A 6,000-nucleotide genomic window follows, 5' to 3' on the forward strand; every position below is an offset into this window, starting at 1 on the left:
CTGAAAAAGATGGCTGTGTTGTCTTGACATTAAATATTCTCCATGCAGCGATCCCGATCTCCTCCATTTCACCGGCAGCACCCCAGTGCTCCAGCCCCGATGCACACCCTGGATTCACACTCTCGCCCCTCGGAGCCGAGCCTGGAGCAAAGCCAAAATCTCCAAAGAAAAAAATGCAGCCCAGAGCTTCCAAGTTTCGTGGTAAAACCACATGATTTTGATGGGAAGCCATAAATCAGTCCCAGGCTCTCTCGGCCTCCGGTAACTTCTTAAAACAAACCTGGGCTGAATTTTAGGACTTGTAATGAAATCTGAAAGCAGGTGAATTGGCCGCAGGCTTTAAGCATGGCTGCAAGGGCTGCGCACAGAGCGGACTCGGCTGCTCCGGACAGCCCCCATCCTTGGCTCAGCTCCTGCTTAAAGATGGGGCACAACCAAGGCACCTTCCATCTTCTGCGGGCGTCAGGTTTATGTCTCTGCCCAAGAAACCCCCTCCCAGCGCATCGGGCTGGACCCAGCTGCCCTGCCCTGCCCGCAACCCGGGCACGGGGGATTTTGCAGCGAAAGGGGTAAATCCTCGCGTGGCTGCGGGGATCGGGGCAGCTACACGAGGTGGTCCGGCCGCGGGGTCTTGGGTTTTGGTACCAAACAAAGAGAAGGCTCTCATTCGGCTAATGTGCCTCCGAAGAAAGGCTGTATCCTTGTTTGCTCCCACTGCCTCATTGTCTGCAGATAAAGACAGGGGATAGATCTCATCCGATACCAGCAATATCATCTCATCCATCTGGACAGGGCTCTTTACAAGACCCTGCTTTAGAATTTAGATCCCTGGGAACTTGGAAGGCAGCAGTGAAACAAAACCCTCGGCAAGAACAATAAAGAGGCTCTCGGCGACGGGCAGAGAGATCCGCAGGGCAGGCACAGGCAGCGCTGCGAGGTCCCAGGGCTCCGGCATTGCTGGGCCGCGGGGGTTTGCAGCAGGTTTGCAGAATTCTGCTGGTTTTGGGGGATTCCTGGGGCCGCGTCCTGCCCGGGGCAGGCAGAGCTTGTGCTGGGAGTGCTGCACTGCCATGCAAGAAATAGGGACTCGGTTTTTTGGTGCAAAATATCCAAGCTGGGAAAGCCCTCGCCCCCACCTGTCTGCATCCACAGCAGGTGGACACGGAGACCATCGTCTTCCTCCCTGGCTGCTTCTTGCCAAGCCCTGTCCTGGAGAGCGGCGCCTGGAAGAGCCTCTGAGGACAACCATCTCCAGATGGGCCAGAGGGACGGGCTCGGCCCCAGGGAAGGTCTCGGAGACGAGACCCGGCTGCTCTGCAGATTTTGGCTGCAGTTTCTGCCTGTGATCTGCAGCTTTGCTCCATGAACTCGGCTGACACCGGGGCTGGGGGCCACAGCAGCTCTCTGCAGCGAAGGGGCTGCGGGTACAGCAGAAACCCTCACGTCGCCGCCTTCGGCTCCTTTTTTCTCCCACCTTATTTTTGATAGCACCCACCTCATTTTTGATAGCACCCACCTCCCACCCTCAGCACCCCGGAGCTCTGCAGGGAGGCATCAGCCAGTGGGAGCCGTGGGGTCCCTGGTGGGATGCTCCTGCCAGGACACGGGCGTACGGGGCAGAAGGTGGCCCTGGAGAAGGGTCCGGCTCCTGCAGCTGCTTGGGAGCAGCTAAGCGATGCCGCGGCTGAGCCAGGCTCTGCAGAGCAAACCCCCGACCCCGTGCAGGTGTTTCCTTCGTGCGCCACCGTCCAGCCGGGAGAGCCCTTCCCGGCGGGATCGGATCGCATCGCATCCCAAGGCTTTGAAGTTCGCAGGCGACGCGCAGGGTTACACAGCCAGAGCAGCCAGCCCTGGGGAAGAGGCCAGGGATGTGACTCAGGAACGGCTCCGGTGAAAGGGGAAAAGGAAAAGTGGTTTATTATGTCTGTGCCGGCGTCCAAGTCTCCACGCAGGGGAAGCGACGTGCGGCTGAGCCCTAACCGGGAAGGGAGAGCCGGGGGGAGCCAGTGGCGTGGGGCATCACCCCTGGCATCGCCTGCCCCCCCCGAGAGCTCTGCTCCCGCAGGATTGCTGCAGGTCACAGCCAGGTTTCCAGCAGCGCCCAGCCCCTCTCCCCGAAATGTCCAGCACAGGGAACCCCTGGGCATGAAAAAGAGTGGGCATGAGTCAATGCCCCCCTCCATCTTTGTTACGGCAGTTAATTAGCCTCTCTAATTAGTGGTGACTGAGCACATGGGGAAGCGGCGTTGCTCAGAGCCCAGTGCCTGCCCAACAGAGCCGAGGGCCTGCACCCCCTCCCACCGGGAAGGGACTGGGAGGGAGGAACTGGGGGAAGACAAATGCAATTTGATGTCTTTTTATCCCTCCCCCTCCTCAACTATTAGGTTTTATTGTCACAGACATTTTCTCTAGCACAGGGGAATGGAAACTCTGCTCCTTCCCGGGCTGCGGACAAGCTGAAATAGGAGAGAATGACAGAGGGAGTGTGTGAGGACGGGAAGGGACCAGCCCCGCACGCCCTCCCCGCCGGGGTTAATGCCTTTTGCAGGTGCCGTTGCCCAAATCCCCTCGATCTGCCGTTTCCCTGGCTCACGAGGAGCCTGGCTGCCACTTGGGCGTGGGACCCGGGGCCCACGGAGGCGGTTTTGTCACTCACATCACAGATCCCAAGAGCAGACAGAACATTAAAACCAGGCGTTTTTATCTCAACCTTCACAGGAAAGGCTGCGCCGCCCGCCAGCAGCCAAGCGCTCCGATGCACCACGCAGCTCCTGCGTCCCGTGATGGATCAGCTCTGAAAACAACACCCTGCTAATCTTCCTCCCCGGCAGCCATAAAACTGTCTTCCCGGTTCCTTCGGAGAGGATTTACAGCGGCTCAAAGCATCGCAGAACGGCCAGAGCCCCCCGCGGGTGCTGGCCCCGCACCTGGGGCTCATCCCGGCAGCGGGGCAATGCCCCCGCGCCCCTCGGTCCCCAGCCACTCCACTCGACTTCCCCCCAGACTAACACTCCCCAACGGGGACTTGGCAGCCCCCCCGCCAAGCAAGTCAGTGCCCCCAGGGTCCCGGCTGAGGTCCCAGCCCGGCTGTCCTGGGGAACACCCCACAAAAAGCCCAGGAGGGGAAGGGGTTCCTTGGCGCTGCACCGGAGCAGCCGACGGAGGGGCACACGCTTGCGCTGGGCACGTGAGGTTTTCCTGCAGCTCCTGCGAGGCCGGGATGCTGGCACGGCCCGGCCCCCGGCTGGGCTGGCTCCCGGCCCCCACGATGGGGGGCAGACGGGGCCGGGCTCTGCCCCGGCGGGGACAGCCTGTAGCTGTGGTCACAGCCTCGGTGACCGCCCCACGAGAGGTGAAACGCGAGGGGCAGCATCTCACCCAGCCACAGCATCACCGAGACACGGCCGCTTTCCAGCCCTGCGGGCTTTCTGGGTGTGTGACCCACGGGGGTCCGAACTCCTGTGGGGCTGGGGGCTGCCCTGCGACCCCCGGGCACAGCCCATGCCGAGCACCTCCTGAGGCCGAGAAAACACCGAGAAACGCTTACAGCGCCGGGCAGCGGGAGTGAGAGGGCTGCCCCCGCGCTCCCCCCGCACTGTATCCAAGTGGGAAACCAAAAACCCGACGCAAGGCGAGCTGTGCTGAGGCCCTGCCAAGAGCCACGGACAGAAATATCCTTGATTTCACCAAGGTGTGAATAACTTTTGACACTTCTAGGGCTTATTGCCTTAAAAAAAATCCCCCAGCAGTCCCCATTCACACTCCGCAGGACTGTGTTTCATATGAATGGAATATATGAATCACTGTAAAGAATTTAAATGCTTCCCTGTACAAAGAAAAGCTCCTTCCCCGCCTCTGCTATTGCGGCCAGGCTCCGCGCAGCCTAAAACAAAGGCATGGCAGGGGACGGGGACGGGGACAAATCCCCATCACCAAACCGCTGCTTCTGCAGGGCAGCTCGGCGGCCAAGGGCAGACACGGCTTTCGGTTCGAGCCAGGCAGCCGGGGCAGAGCTGGCCGCCCTCCACCTCCCGCTGCCACCCGTAACCAACGCCCCTGGCCACGGCTCTCGTGTTTTCCGAAATCCCGATGAGCTCCTGACAGCGCCCGGGTTCACGTCTCCCTGTGCCTTTCACGTTTCGGCTCAGCTCCCACCCCTAAACCCCACTTTTCAGCTTGGAACAAGCAAATAAAGGAAATCGCTTTACTCCCATTCCTCTGCCCAAACACGCCAGGGCAATCCACTGCCCCGCTGTCGGGGGCGGGGGATCGGGTCAGACCTGGCTGATGGGAAGCGGGCGATTCTTCCTGCAAGAATCTCTCCCGGTTTTCTTTAGCAGTTTGGTTTTTGCTGCTTCTTTTCCCCTTGGGCAATAGGGCGAGGAGGAAAAACGCAACTGGAAGCCTGGCGCAGCCTGGCTGGGTTTCCAGCTGTGATGTTTGCCCTGGCATCGCTGCTTCGGCGCAGTGCACGCGGTCGCGTCTGCAGCCCCGGCAGGGCGAGGGAAGCCAGGACGGGGCTCCAGGCACCCGGGTTGTGTTCAGTCCCTCAAAGAGCAGAGGCAGAAATGCCAAGCGCGGCCAGGGACGGCCCCGGGAGCCCCCATCTCCCACTGCCCACCATGGTGCTGCCCCTGCCCGCGGGGGCTCGCAGCCGCCAGCCCCGCCGCCAGCTCGGTGTCCTAAATTCGTCAGATCCGGCTCTGAAAGGAGCAGCTTTGTTTCCCAGTGTCCCTCACAGACGGATCAAAACTGCATTTTTACAGAAGCAATAAAAATCCCAGGAATTCACCGGCCTTATGATTTATTAAACATGTTCCTTATAGCAAAGCTGCCCATAGATGAGAAAATATCTCCGGTAGGTTATTGCCTCGCCTGGGGCTACCGTACAGGGGGGATCTTCCGTGGCTTATTGGGAATGTTCAAAGCCAGGGAACCTGGTAGATCAGGAGCCAATTAACAGCAACGGTCTTAAAAAAAAAACCCAAATAAAATAAGCACCTTGTATTTCCCAAGGTGTTTGTGGAAGGAGCCGCGGCGACCTGCCCCGATCCTGCAGGTACCCGGGAACCGTCGGGCACAGATGTTTGCAGCTGCGGGAGGGGACAACCTCCCGACGGGGCCAGGGCATCGAGCCGTGCCCACGTGCCAGCAGCGGCCACCCCAAAGGTCACGGCACTTTCCCCAAAACACTTTTGTTCTCAGAAACATATTTTGTAACAGCAGACAGAAAGGTCGCAACATTCGGGTATGGCTTGCTCTGCCTGGGTCCCGAACACGGTGAAGCCTCTGGCTATGATTCATTGGGAACAGCACCCGATTAAAGTGGGTCAGGGGAAAAAGAAGGGATGAGGAAAGGGAAAAAGAAATAAAGAAAAGCATGCAGGCGAGGAGCTCGCCTGGAAAGAGCCGTTTGGAAGCGCCCCTGCAATATTCCCCTCTGCATGGGGAAAAGTAATCAGAATTACAGGGACTCGTGACTGAGAAATTCAAGCGATTTTCTCCCGTCCGCGCCCGGCGCGACTCGCGGGGGACCCAGGTGAGCGGGGGGCAGCGGGGATGGAGCCCGGGAGCGGGGATGGAGCCGGGGGAGCGGGGAGGGAGCCCGGGAGCGGCGGAGCCCGGGAGCGGCGGAGCCCTTACCTCTGCGGAGCGCGGCTGGGGCGGGCAGGGGCTGGCGGGGAGCGGGCGAGAGGGGCCGGGCCGGGCCGGGCCGGGCCGGGCACCCCCGCCGCGGGGCGGAGCGGGCCGGTGCGGGGCGGAGCGGAGGCCCGCGGGGCGGTGCGGAGCGGAGCCCAGCCGGGAGGTGCGGGGGGATGCGGAGCGGAGTGGGCAGCGCTGCCGGGCCGGGCCGGGCCGGGCTGGGCTGGGCTGAGCTGCTGCGATTTCTTCCTTTTCCCTCTTTTTTTTCCTTTTTCTTTTTTTTTTTTTTTCTTTTTTTTCCCCCTTCCTGCCCCCTCCGCGGAGGTCGCAGCGCGGCAGCGCTTCTCCGTGCCTCTG

General features: G+C 60.8%; 1 protein-coding gene across 1 annotated transcript in view; it reads right to left on the bottom strand.

Moving 5' to 3' along the window:
- The window catches only part of COL8A2 (collagen type VIII alpha 2 chain), a 30,796-nt gene extending 25,080 nt beyond the window's left edge, over nucleotides 1-5,716 (bottom strand). The window contains exon 1 of the mRNA XM_054223773.1: nucleotides 5,644-5,716. The gene's annotated coding sequence lies outside the window, so the exon portion shown is untranslated. The remainder of the gene's footprint in view (nucleotides 1-5,643) is intronic.
- Nucleotides 5,717-6,000: the final 284 nt, after the last annotated feature.

The sequence above is a fragment of the Rissa tridactyla genome, chromosome 18 (assembly GCF_028500815.1).
Source record: "Rissa tridactyla isolate bRisTri1 chromosome 18, bRisTri1.patW.cur.20221130, whole genome shotgun sequence".
In the NCBI taxonomy this organism is placed as follows: domain Eukaryota; kingdom Metazoa; phylum Chordata; class Aves; order Charadriiformes; family Laridae; genus Rissa; species Rissa tridactyla.